Source organism: Notothenia coriiceps, unplaced genomic scaffold (genome assembly GCF_000735185.1).
Source record: "Notothenia coriiceps isolate Sejong01 unplaced genomic scaffold, NC01 NC01_scaffold00004691, whole genome shotgun sequence".
NCBI lineage: Eukaryota > Metazoa > Chordata > Actinopteri > Perciformes > Nototheniidae > Notothenia > Notothenia coriiceps.
In genome coordinates this window covers 7,672-21,122 of record NW_011337392.1, presented here as the reverse complement: position 1 = coordinate 21,122, position 13,451 = coordinate 7,672, and the positions used below count along the sequence as shown (strand labels likewise).

The 13,451-nt window shown below is 41.9% G+C and overlaps 1 long non-coding RNA gene across 1 annotated transcript in view; it reads left to right on the top strand.

Annotated features, from left to right (window-relative positions):
- Positions 1–11,768, top strand: part of LOC104942523 (uncharacterized) — a 13,176-nt gene extending 1,408 nt beyond the window's left edge. Inside the window, exon 3 of the long non-coding RNA XR_798019.1 lies at positions 11,758–11,768. This is a non-coding gene — a long non-coding RNA (uncharacterized lncRNA). The remainder of the gene's footprint in view (positions 1–11,757) is intronic.
- The last annotated feature ends 1,683 nt before the right edge of the window (positions 11,769–13,451 follow it).

Below are 13,451 nucleotides of genomic sequence, written 5' to 3'. Positions count from 1 at the left end.
CTTTATTATGACGTAACGACTAGTCGACTACTATTTTGAAAAACGTGTCGACTAGTAAATATTGGTAGTTGTGAAACCCCTAGATGAAGGTTTGATGAAGGTTTGATGATTTCCAGGTTCTGTGTTGGCGGTTNGGTCTGATGAAGGTTTGATGAAGGTTTGATGAAGGTTTGAGGAAGGTTTGATGAAGGTTTGATGAAGATGAAGGTTTGATGAAGGTTTGATGATTTCCAGGTTCTGTGTTGGCGGTTCAGAAGTTTTGCTGAAATCTGCAGCAAACACACAGCGGGGGGTTTCCATTAAACTCATGTGCAGGAACCGCATCAGTGAAAGCGCAAAGTGGCATTCAGGAGCATTAATGAGCAGATGCCCTCCTCCTCCTCCTCCTCCTCTTCCTCTTCTCTTACACCAGCTCCAGTTTCAATCGCCTCCTTCTGCCTGGATCTGATTACCCACAATCCCTCAATCCGACGAGAAAGCTTCCTGCCTCGCCTCAATGTGCCAGCTTGCAATTTATAGCTCTCCTTCACACACACACACACACACACACACACACACACACACACACACACACACACACACACACACACTTCCTCTGTGGGTGGCTGTGTTGCCCTGTTACATGCTTTGAGATGGCGGTGGTGTTTTTTGGGGTACGAACGGGGGGAAGTGTGTGTGTGTGTGTGTGTGTGTGTGTGTGTGTGTGTGTGTGTGTGTGTGTGTGTGTGTGTGTGTGTGTGTGTGTGTGTGTGTGTCCTGTGGCAGCTGGCCTTTGACTCAGCGTTAAAGCGATCCTCCACCCAGAGTCTAACTTTAGGAATCAATCACAGCGCGCTTTACGAGCGGTCCACCTGGCTGTGAAGGGCTGCAGTTTGTAGAGTTTCAAACACAAGTATTGGTTTCCAAATGTTCACTTTCTCTTAACAAATAAATAAATGTGTTTACACTCCTCCTACTTCGCCTTCACACATTCTGTTTCATTATATTCTTTATTGAAGTTAAAGTGAAAACACTTGTTGCTGCTCACCACGCATTAATACAAAATGTGTCGGATACATATCTAATAAATATATTTATCTCGACTCAAAGCTTCTGAACTACTTATTTGTTGGAGTCACTTCAGTTTTCGATGATGAAGACTGGGATGTCTCATTGGTTCCTTCAAAGTGCAGATTCAAAAATAAACTGACTCTGAACACTCCCTCTGGCTTTTTGAGTATGACAGACGTGCAAAACAAGCTTTTTGGAAACATCCCTTTCGGCTACTGAAAGTTATTACGGCGAAAAATCGATCTATTCAATAATCTTCAGATCAATCGATAGTGAAAAGATGTTTTTGTACCGTTTTAAAAAGGGACAATTAACAGCAACTTGTAAAAAGGTCAAATACATACTGTGTCTGAGCTTCATTGTTGCATGGAGTCTTTGTTATTGTGGATTAGAAAGTCTGTTTTGCAGCAAACAGCAGACTTTGGTTGCAGTTCGGCCCAAAATATGTTTTCTTTTTTTCAAATATCTGCATAATTTTCTGTGAAAATCAACAAACATAAAAAGCTTGTAGTGCGTTTTTTATCTCAAAGTCTTTCAGTAGGTTTAAGAAATGTTTTAAAAAGTCATAAGTTAAGGTTTTTTTGTGAAGTCTGTGAGGAAGCGCACACACACTCCCTCACTAACATGTTGGTCTTAACTACCGTAATTTTCGGACTATAAGCCGCGCCTTTTTCCCTATTTTTCGACGCTGCGGTTTATATAACGGTGCGGCTAATCTATGGATTTTTACAGCTAACGGCCACCACCTTTAACTCTATGGGCTCTATGGCCGGTCCGCGGACCCCCACCTTTAAGCGGCGGGTTCCAGCAGGAAAAGCTGGAGGCCGGAAAAGAGTGAGACAGGTAGCGCGTAAAAGTAAAAGTGGAACCGAGAGTGGTATGCTGCTGCTGCGGCTTATATTCAGGTGCGGCTTATAGTCCGAAAATTACGGTATTTGTTTGTTAAGAAAGGTAGTACATGTTTTTTCAGAGTTGTCTTTATTTCAGTTAAAGTTATAAAAACTGTTTACATAGACAAACTAATAAAATGCATCTAAATTAATTTGTCAGTCTGTAAAATACACAAGCACCAAGTAATCACCATTTCCTTTGTTCAGACCTGGAGGCCATCTTGTCCCAGTGCTCAAAGGGGGAGGCGGAGTCTTGGAAGCACTCCTTATATGTGGCGTATGAGTAGGCGGAGTCTTGGACGCGATTGGTCAGGAAATGTGTTATTTTATGAGTGTCAATTAGGTTAAAAACTATCCTTTCTAAGCAGACCTTGTCATTTTTGAAGGTATAATATGTATGGTGATGCAATAATGAATTTACTTAAGCCTTTAGGGTTTTATTAAAAGTAGACAACAGTGTTTAATTTTGTATTTAACCCTTCACTCCGCTTTCAGAACCATGACCTGATTGGCCAGGTTGGAGTGGGAAGGCGGGCAGTCTCCTATAAATGTTGTTGGGAAGAAAGGGGAAGGGCATGTTGTGTTTGTTCCTTGCTGGTGAATGCAGCACCAGGCATGCAGTTTGTGTTTCTGGATGAAGGCTAAGAATAAAACGCCTGTTTATTTTTTGCAAGAAAACCCTCTCTCCACGTATCGCTCTTTCACCTGCACCTCACATCGTAACAAAGTCATTCCAGATAATTGAGTAATTAGACTTTAATGTTACCTCCCAACGTGAACCCCGAGCTTTAATCATGACTTCCTTCAGCCCACACAGACGGGCAGAGAGTCTCTTCTCCGCCCTGCAGTCGTTCACAGCCTCACACGTTCATCAGCTCTCACTCCACGTATCAAAGAGAAATACTAAATAAATGAGACTCAGCGAAAACAGAACGTCCTCAAACAGTCTGATTTAGGAGTGTGTGTGTGTGTGAGGCTCGGTGTGTGTACTCTGCTCTCACTCAGCATCAGGTTGTGTTTAGCTGAAGCACCAGTAAAGGTCACGGCGGTGCTTTGTGGTTTCTCCTCTCTCAACTGAATGTCATGGAAAAACAACGCAACCAAAACTTCTGCTCTCCTTCGTCTTGAAGCTACGGGTTACGGGGTAAAGTAGGTGTCTTCATGAACTCCAGAGTTAGCTGAAAGGTCCGTGCACAGTTTGAGAAACACCCACAGTTACAGAAGGAAATGCAAAGCAGTGTTTTACAAAGTGAGAAGACATGAGAGTGCTGAATGTGTGCAGGAGAGGAAGAGGGAGTCAGGGGGATCAAAACAAACACAAAGCAGATCTGGGAACAGGTCAGGGCTTTCTGCAACGACAATACGACATGTTTGTGTTTACGCCTCTCTTTCCTCCCACAGACCAACGTCCTGCAGGACAAAAGGGTTTCTGTGCCCTGAACCAAGAAGACCAGGGAACATGTGAGGGGAACACATGCAAACATAGCTGCTGGTGGGTCAGCATTTAGGCATTCACAAGAAAAGACTTTAGCCAGCTTCAAACCAACTTTGCTTGGTTACATTTGGGCAATTGTGAACGCAGTAATCACACGATGAAAAACGCAACAGGTCCCAGAATGTTCTCAGTCCGTCTTCAAACAAACCCGAGTGCGGTTTGATTGCAGCAGCAACAAAATCATCTGAAACCAAATGCAGGGTTTTGTTGAGATGGTCACAGGAAAACGACAGGTTAGCACCGATAGCTGCCCACCTTGTCTCCCGAGAAGAACTCAAGCAATAAGGTGCACAGAATGTATTTATTTCATTTAGCTTAAATCAAATGCTACTTACGTAAACTTCAATGCCGTAGCAATTTGGAGATAATTGCCTTGCTCATGAACTGCAGGGGCTAGCATCGAATGACTAACCCTCTGATAGGTAGATTAGTGTGAGCTATAGTGTGGTATATATATCCATAGAGATAAACCAAGTAAGAAGGGATGTGTGCACACAGTAAATAAGTGCCGAGACAAATACAAAAAACGTTGACAGCAAAACGGCCACAAGAAAACGGTTTACTTTTTGTGTAAAACGATGTTCATGTAAATTCAGAGAGCTGACAGTAACCCGTGATGAAGGGATGTTCTCTTATGAAGAACAAGCTTTCAAACTAGCTCGTTGCTATCAGTCAATGCTCATGGCTTCAGATCTGCAAAGGCTGAGGAAGGTAGGCTCAGAAATCTCCTCCTTTATTCTCCTGATCTGATTAAGAACCTCGTTAACAATGAAAGCAAAGCCTCTGTTCCCTTTCTGCTCACTTCCCAAAATCAAGCCAGCTTTTAAAGGGGGACATGTGGGTCTCATTACCCACAATGCCAATGAACGAGGCCAAACAGGGCTGTAAACTAATGCCTGCTAATTGTCAGAAAAGTGCAACGCTCGTGCCTGAAGCCGCGGGCTGAACCTCCTCCACTGATTCTGTCTTATTCGAAGATTAGAACAGATCTGACGTTAGTTAGTTCAGTTTCATCTGGACAAAGGAAGTCTGATTTATTTAATCTATCGCTTCTTGGTTAATCTTTAGGATACAGAGATGTTTGGACATTTCACTTTTCTATTCAGACTGATATCAATGCACTGATCCGTCCTGCAGAAAGTGACAACGTTTTCAGCTAAGAGTCACCATAATTCACATTTAATGACAAGTCTTTGTGCCTGAAACCAATCAAAAGTGACTTTGTTCCCTTGTTCTTATTTAATTATCTTTACTCCGCAACTATTTTACGACCAAAGCAACCCAACGGCCCTACAGCATGTAAAAATAGTCCCTTTACTCTAACATTTTTCTCAAAGTTTGCTAAAGAACATTTTCAAAAGTCTAATTTGTTGATTGATCTAAGTTGGCTGAAAACCAAAACCAAAAACCAGTCCTGCAGATAGTGACGAGGGTTCGACCACATGTTACTAATCCACATTAAACGATCAGTTGTTCTCCCTGATAACAATCAAAAGTAATTTTTTTTAATTAGATTTCCCTTGTTCTTATATAATTCTCTTTACTCCGCAACTATTTGACTAACAAATCCATCAAACATCCCTACAGTAGAAGAAGAAGAAGAAGAAGTCCTTTTAATCTAACATTTGCACATTCTTCTCAAAGTTTGCTAAAGAACATTTTCAAAAGTCTAATTTGTTGATTGATCTAGGTTGGCTAAAAACCAGTCCTGCAGATAGTGACGAGGGTTTAACCACACGTTAATAATCCACATTAAATTATCTGTTTTTGTCCCTGATAAGAATCGAAAGTCTTTTTTTTTAATTAGATGTCCCTTGTTCTTATATAATTCTCTCTTGCTTTGTGACTATTGTTCTACCAAAGCAACCCAAAGTCGAAGTCCCCCTTGCCAATAGCACTAGTTGGTTCAGTTTTCTCTGACCAAAGGTGGTTAAAAGAACGTTTAATGTGACCTTGGTTACCTCTGAGTTACATAACTTGCAATGCAAAAACCAGTCTTGCAGGTAGTGACCAAGATTTGGCGAAACGTTATTTATTCCGATTAAATAATAAGCCTTTACCCCTGATACCAATTTAAGGCTGGAGTCAGGTTGCAGATGAAGAAGTTCCCGACTCTGGATAAGCCGTGGAAGCTTGATGGATGGATGGCCCAATCAAAAGAGAGCTTCATGACTAGATATACCTTGATCTTAGATACATATTTCTCTTTACTTTGTGACGATTTGCTGCCAGATCAACCCCTTGACCCCACAGCACTGAACATTTTCCCTATGCCACATGTTCAGGATACCTCGATGCCCGCCAACCCAGCGGTTCCCACAGAGTCGGACGCTGTGATGTCTCCTGTGTCCGCTCGCTGCTATATCGGGGGCCAAATATTATCATTTCTGAGACGTAAAAATAACTGTTTTTTGAAGTCAGCGGGAAAGGGAACGTCTCGGTCTGTCTCAGAGAACAATGGAGCGCAAAGGATGTGAAAGTCGTCCAGCTCAAAACCAAAGAGGAAGGATGTGAGGAAGGAAGAGACAGAGAATGGAGATAGCAGCGGAGACAGTGTGTGTGTGTGTGTGTGTGTGTGTGTGTGTGTGTGTGTGTGTGTGTGTGTGTGTGTGTGTGTGTGTGTGTGTGTGTGTGTGTGTGTGTGTGTGTGTGTGTAGTGGTCAGATCCTCAGAGCTGCAGCCAAACTGCCCGGGGGGACTTGAAACTTGATCAAAGTGTTTTGAGGGGAAAGCGATAAAACAAGGTCAAGATCTCAGCAGTTCAACTAACGGCCAATTAGAGCGCTCGATATAACCTCACACCGGAAAGGTATGAATATCCTGACTGGTTCTTCAGCATAAGGACATGTCTTTGAAACTTTTTAATGTTTCTCTGCCAAAATCTAATAAGATTTGTGTCGCTCAGCTTGTTTTACGATGTTTTCTGCCCCCTAGTGGCCACAAATCTAGCTTTAGAGAAGATACTTGGGGATTTTTGCCTCAGCAGACCATTGACATGCACAAAACCTATACAACACACAACAGGAAAGGGAACAAAAGCATCGTAGGGCCTCTTTACAGAAGGTTTGTATTGTTCCTCAGACAACATCTAATAGGATTTGTGTCTCTCAGCTCGTTTTCGATGTTTTCTGCCCCCTAGTGGCCAAAAATATAACTTTAGAGAAGATACTTTGAATAAGATTTTTGCCTTAGCAGACCATTTACATGCACAAACACCTATACAACACACTACAGGATAAGGGAAACCCCACAAAAGCATCATAGGGCCTCTTTAAAGAAAGTTTGTATAGCTTTAGAGAAGATACTTTGGGATTTTAGCCTTAGCAGACCATTGACATGCACAAAACCTATAACACAGGGAAGGGAAACCCCCACAACAGTGTCATAGAGCCTCTTTAAAGAAAGTTGTTATTGTTCCTCAGCCAACATCTAATTAGATTTGTGTCTCTCAGTTTGTTTTCGATGTTGTCTGCCCCCTAGTGGCCAAAAATATATTGCCGTATAGCATTAAAGAAGAACATTTGGGATTTTGCAGACCATTTACATGCACCAAACGTATATAACAAACTACAGGAAAGGGGAAACTCCCCCTAAAGCATCATAGGGCCTCTTTAAAGAACGTTTGTATTGTTCCTCAGCCAACATCTAATTAGATTGTGTTTCTCAGCTTGTTTTCGATGTTTTCTGCCCCCTAGTGGCCAAACATTTAGCTTTAGAGAAGATACTTGGGGATTTTAGTCTTTGCAGACCATTTACATGCACACAAACCTATGTAACACATACAGGAAAGGGAAACCCCCCCTAAAGCACCATAGGGCCTCTTTAAAGAACGTTTGTATTGTTCTCAGCCAACATCTAATAAGATTTGTGTCTCTCAGCTTGTATTTCGATGTTTTCTGCCCCCTAGTGGCCAAACATCTACTGCCTTAAACAGCTTTAAAACCATAACAAGCACCACCAACAAACCAACCCCGAGTTAGAAAAAAGGATCCAGCTACCTGATGAGGACGCACTGGTTCTGCAGTCTCTTCCACAGCGAGCGGTAACACTCGTTGGCGATGGCGAAGATGTGCGGAGACATTTCTCCCAGGTGGGTCCGGCTGTAAAGCTCCATGGCGGCGTGGTCGTACAGACCGGAGAGAGACTGGTACGGGTTCACCGCCGCCAGGATGGAGCCGATGTACGTCTGAGGGTCAGAGAGAGGATGTTATTCACAGCGCACATTGTGATTTTTGATTTGATTTATTTCAAACGTGTAAAACAATAATGAAACAAGAGAATGATGATACTGTACAAACTTAGGCAGTATCAAATATTTATTATTGACTTACAAATTATATATCTAAATGTATGTCTATATACAATATACATGTACAACTATAAATAGATTATATAATTATTACTACAATATATATATATATTATTCAGGGTGTAAATGAACCAGAGGAGATGATGATGTCTACCTGTAAGATCGTACATGTTCACAGATAGAGTTCAAACGTAATCAGGTATGAATGAGATATTTTCGCCTATCTTTTTAATTGGACTGTTTTTACACATTTTGCATCATATGTTTGTTATATACTTTCAATACCTCAAATCCCACAGGACCAGTGAGAAGCTATTCGCCTGGCAGCCCAGTAAGACAAGCTTTCCAGTCCTGGTGGCTTTGATAGTTACACTGGTTCTTTTCGTCTTTTTGGTGCAGGTGTATTAGCTGCAAAAGCTGCACAAGCGTTTAGTGAATTCTATCCATCTGTAACTAACAAGACATTTCAGAAACGGGTCCTGTTGAGATTGAGATTTAAACGTCGTGGTACTGCTTGCCAAAAGGTTTAACATCTAAATGAAGCCAGGCAACATTACTGTTCTGTAACATCTCTGCATCTCATCACAGCAACAGCATATCCACTGAAACATCAAACTAAGAGACGATGTGGCGGATTCACTAAGGATGGATTGTGGACAATGTCTCCAACAACTGCACATCATTTGCAACCGTTATTTGCCCTGTCTAAAAGTCAGTGTCTAAAACGGTGAGATAAACGATTGCAGAACATCGGTTTCTGAAAACCTTTTCAACGACAAGTGATATATCTCTGAACCTCTAAGTCAAACATCTCTGCAGCCCGTCACTGTTAGAATAACAGACGGGCCAAAGGCTGCACATAATCCAATTCTCTGACAAAAGCTCAGAGTCATAAAACCTTTATTGAGCTTAATGGAAGTCAGACGACAGACACATGACCCCAGTGATACTCAACATCTCCGTCACCACTTCCACTCAGCTCGGGGAAAGCTCCGCGACTCAACGCTCAACACTTCTGACCTTTTGTTGTTCTTTTCCCCTCGCCTCCCTCAAACGGCACATCTTCCAGAGCGGCTTCATGTTTCAGAGTTCAAAGCAAAACAAAGCAAACTGCTGAAGCAGGAGCCAGAGAAAGTGTTGGCAGTGTTCAGCGCTGCGGTGGTGACTGATGCATTATGGGAAGGCTCGGAAAAAGGCAGCACATCTGTGTGTGTCTGTGAGAAAGCAACTGGATGTTTCTACCGATGGCCTCGCTGTGAGACGTCGTAAAGGTTACAGCAGAAAAACTAGTCACGGAGGCTTTTCAGAAAAATAAGCTTCTATCAGAAATGCTCATTTGTAAGTGGTAGAGAGATGTGTTGATGCAACGGTTGCATCCATGAGAAAACAAATGCAAAGATACTAGGGCTGCTCAATTAATCATATTTTAATCGCGATTACGATTATGGCTTGCAACGATTACGAAAAAAACGTAATCGAAATAAAATGTTTTTTTTTTTTATTACTTTTTTTTTTTTTTTTGGGGGTTTTCAGTTGAATTATACTTAAAGTTCAGGGTAATGAACTGTTAAAAACATACTGTTCAAAGAAAGATTATCCAATAAATGGATGTTTTCAAAGTCAATGAATAATCGCAATTACAATTATTGATCCCAATCATCAAGATTATGATTTTTGCCATAATCAAGCAGCCCTAAAAGATACTGTCAAAACCAGAAAACGCAAAGAGGTGCAGTTAACAAGTTGAGAGGTTTTCCATCTCTAAGACAAGCGTACATCCCAAGAAAACAAACCTTAAATTGGTTAAAAGAGTGAACTCGATCCACAGTTTGGAAAGGTTAACAATAATTACTTTTTCATTTGGATTTACCCCTCAAACGCACCAGGTGTTTTGTGCATTTAGATTTGTCAAATGTCTAAATTCATCTGGTTACTGCTCCTGAACCCTTTGGATAACACTCATAAGCGTGGTCCACTCTGGAGGGTAAACATGTTGGATCAAACTCTCAAAAAGTCAGACTTTGTAAGAGGTCATATGTCTCATTTCCCAGCATTGACACAAATCAACAAAAAGATGAAGCCAATCTGTTCAATTTGCTTCAAGGTCGAACATACCCAGACATCCTGAACCTTATTCTTGTGATACGTTCTGTGTGCTTTGACTGTCAAAAGGTGTATTAGCCTTAATCATAACCATTTACATACAGAACGCATATACCTATTCTTAACTATCTCAAATGTTGCATGGGAATGTTCTTGTGTTATGTGTTCCTGTTGGAGAATGGCAGTTCATGCATGCATCACAATGACATATTGACAAGTCCTCCACCACTTACGACCACTTATGGGTTAACATAATATCAACACTCCCTCATTCCTTAACATAACTGCAGTGGTTTTAAGCAGTGGTGTAGTGGGCGTTGGACGCGGGGGTACGCCGTAACCCCACTTATTTGAAGCGTGATTTCTTTTTTTAATATTCTAATAAACCTAAAATCATTGCCAGTGTTATCAGTTGCAAGTGTGTATTTGTTGTAACAATGACAAAGATTTCACAGTAATTATAATAAAAATGTAGCTCAAGCATTTATGCAACTTGATTTGAAGCGTGTGTGTGTGTGTGTGTGTGTGTGTGTGTGTGTGTGTGTGTGTGTGTGTGTGTGTGTGTGTGTGTGTGTGTGTGTGTGAGGGGCAGCACCGTGTGTGTGTGTAGGGTGACCAGGTGTCCCGCACTGTGGGACTGCACACATAGCATTTTTATTATTTGTCCCGCGTCCCACAAATTGAGACTATGTCCCGCATTTGAGTGACAGTCGCGCAGAAAGGCCGGATCGGTTCGCTGACAGCCGGCACCGCCCTTTATTATTATATTGTCTAAACGGCATCATGTAAGTTCCGCTGACAGGCGACACAGAGGTCCCCCCCCTCGTTGACAGTTCACGAGCGCGTTAGTGTCTCCCGTCCACCAACCACCCCGTCCACCCAGTAAAAAAATCCCCACTACACCACTGGTTTTAAGCAAGTTGTTAAAGTTTGGTAGCAGTTGCACTTTAGTTTAGGCAACACAACGACTTGCTTAGGTTTAGAACAAAGCCTGTTTGGGTTAATAAGTGTAGTTGTTACATACCTTAAGTTACATAAGTAAGATAACCCACGTTTCTCCATGAAAAGCTGCACAGCAACCCCACAAATCACAGCAGCTCAGGTTTCATGCTGAACTTTACCCTACTTTCTCTCTGGAGTCTGAACACCTATTCTGCTAAACGTAAAAAAGATGAGATGTTTCCATCATGTTTGTCTGAAGACGGGAACATCGTGTGTGTGCAAAGTGTAAATCTTATTACAGGGGATCAGAGTGTTCCCATGAGCACGCATTAGGAGGTGAGGGTCGCCTGGAGCAGAAGATGAAATGCATTTAGAAGAAAAGGGAAACGCTTCTCCTCCTCTCTGCAGACTTCCTGTTATCCAGGCTGCTGTCAGTCACAGTGAAATCACATCCTAGCGTCCGGTCGTAGTCCCACGGAGATGTGTTTCTCACCTTCTGCTTGTTTTAGTGAGGCCGCTTTAGTCCTCTCCTCAGTAGCTTTTATTATCGCTTCACTACCGGTTAGTAAAAGGTTTATTATACAGCTGGAGCTTCAACACAAGCATACGCATCTACAACTCCTGTTCCTCTTTATCGAGGCCAATCAGGAAACATTTCAAAATCGTTTGGATGAATAGAAATAAGAGGAAAGCTGCGGTTACACCGTGTCCAGAGCGCTGAAGAACAGATATCAGGTTACAGCCGTAATAACCATGATTAGGGTTAGTCGGCATGCCGACGCATACAGCATGAAGAGAAGACAATCAGCCTGCTTCTTCTGAAGAGGGTCGTCTCCAATAGTTTGAAGCTCGCTCAGCTTTTCACATTATGAACACAAGTTCAACTCTCGTTACAACTTCTGGTTCACTTCAGTCATTAAATGCACTGATAATATTTACAATTGCCCAAATAAGTCTGTTAGAGCCAGTATTTTAGATTTTATGAGAGAGGCCATCTAATTGTGACGTCTGTAGTCAACGCACTATAAAGGACTACAATTCCCACGGCGCCTGTGCTAACGCCACAGTGATGGGCAACCTGTTGAGAGACGCCGTCGAGGAACAGTTTTTAACCGTACTCGTACCGTATACGTACACACGAACCATACAAGTACCCTTTAAGTTGTGAAGTTATAAGCATTATCACGAAAGAAAGAATACCCAAGTTGTTTGTTTTATTTGAGTTTGGCCTATTTTTCTTTGTTGCATGTGGAAAAGTTTGTTATGTTATTTTGAGCAAACACACCGCAACATCTTCTAAACCATCGGAGGCCAAGCAGCACTTCAAACTGTGAGTACTTTAAGGAAAGAAACGAGTTAGAACGGTCTGTTTAAGGCGTCTAGTGGCTTGATGGAAAGGCAAGGAAGGAAGCCACGACAGAGACTTTATACCGTGATATGAAATGCACCCAATGACCTAAAAGCACCAGTAGCAGTAGTCTGTAGCGCTAACCCAGATGTTTCTTCCTGTCTTACCATGTTTTTAGCAGAAAGCGTACAGCTTGATAAATCTGCTTTTTCGTTAGTTACTTCGTCCTTCAGAACATTTTGACTTCCTGTCTGTTGCTTTTAGCTTAGACTGGTTCATATACTGAAGACATGGATCGCAAACTGATAGAGTTTCTTTAACGAGTTTCTTTTAAAGTTTCAGCAATCTCTTTAACACTAGAACCGCCAGAGGTCGCTGTATACCTAAAACCGCCAACGGGTCAAATTTACCCGCTATTCATTTTCAAGGTACAATGTTCTTTTATTTATCATTCAAGAACAGTGAGTTTTGATCGCATAGGGATGAAACTTATACCAATAGAATCTGTGGACTCTCAGCTTTTCATATGACATAGTTTGTGCATGATAGCTTGAAGTATAAAATATCGCTACCGTGAGTTATGTGCAAAGTCTCTCTCTCTCTCTCTCTCTCTCTCTCTCTCTCTCTCTCTCTCTCTCTCTCTCTCTCTCTCTCTCTCTCTCTCTCTCTCTCTCTCTCTCTCTCTCCTGGCCAAATACTGGCTCAAACTATAAAGAAAGTAATTCTAACCATAAACAAGTCCCATCAAGGGACTCCCATCTTTCCGTTGTCTAACCTATATCTCCTACGTTAACGTGTTTCTGTTAACTCCCCCCTGTGTAACGTCCTGGTTAAACATCCTGTCTAAACAAAACGTATCTCAGGATTCAGACGCAGGTATTCTCTCGCTGACGAGGAACGTTTCCTCCGGTGCAAACGTCTTTCTCTCCTGCTCATTAAAGCCCTCGTACAGACGCCCCGCTGACCTACAGATACTATGGATGCAAATACATTTGAATGGCAGTTGAGAGTATTTGCATTTCAAATACTGTGGACTATCCTGCCTGCGTGTGCAAATCATACAGGGGGAATGGGGAAGTCATAGTGCTGCACAGAGGATGATACATCCCTTTGTTATCTCTCTGTAAACACGATCTCTGCTCAGGTCAAGGACTCCGTTTGTAGGAATAAAAGACGATCAGTGCAAACAGTTCAGCTCTGGATCATCACACTGGAAAAAATGCAGCTCCAGAACAAGTTAAAAAAATAGTGAAAACAAGTTGTTTTCACTTGAAATAAGTAAAAAAAACTGAACGCTGCTTGGTAAGATTCCTT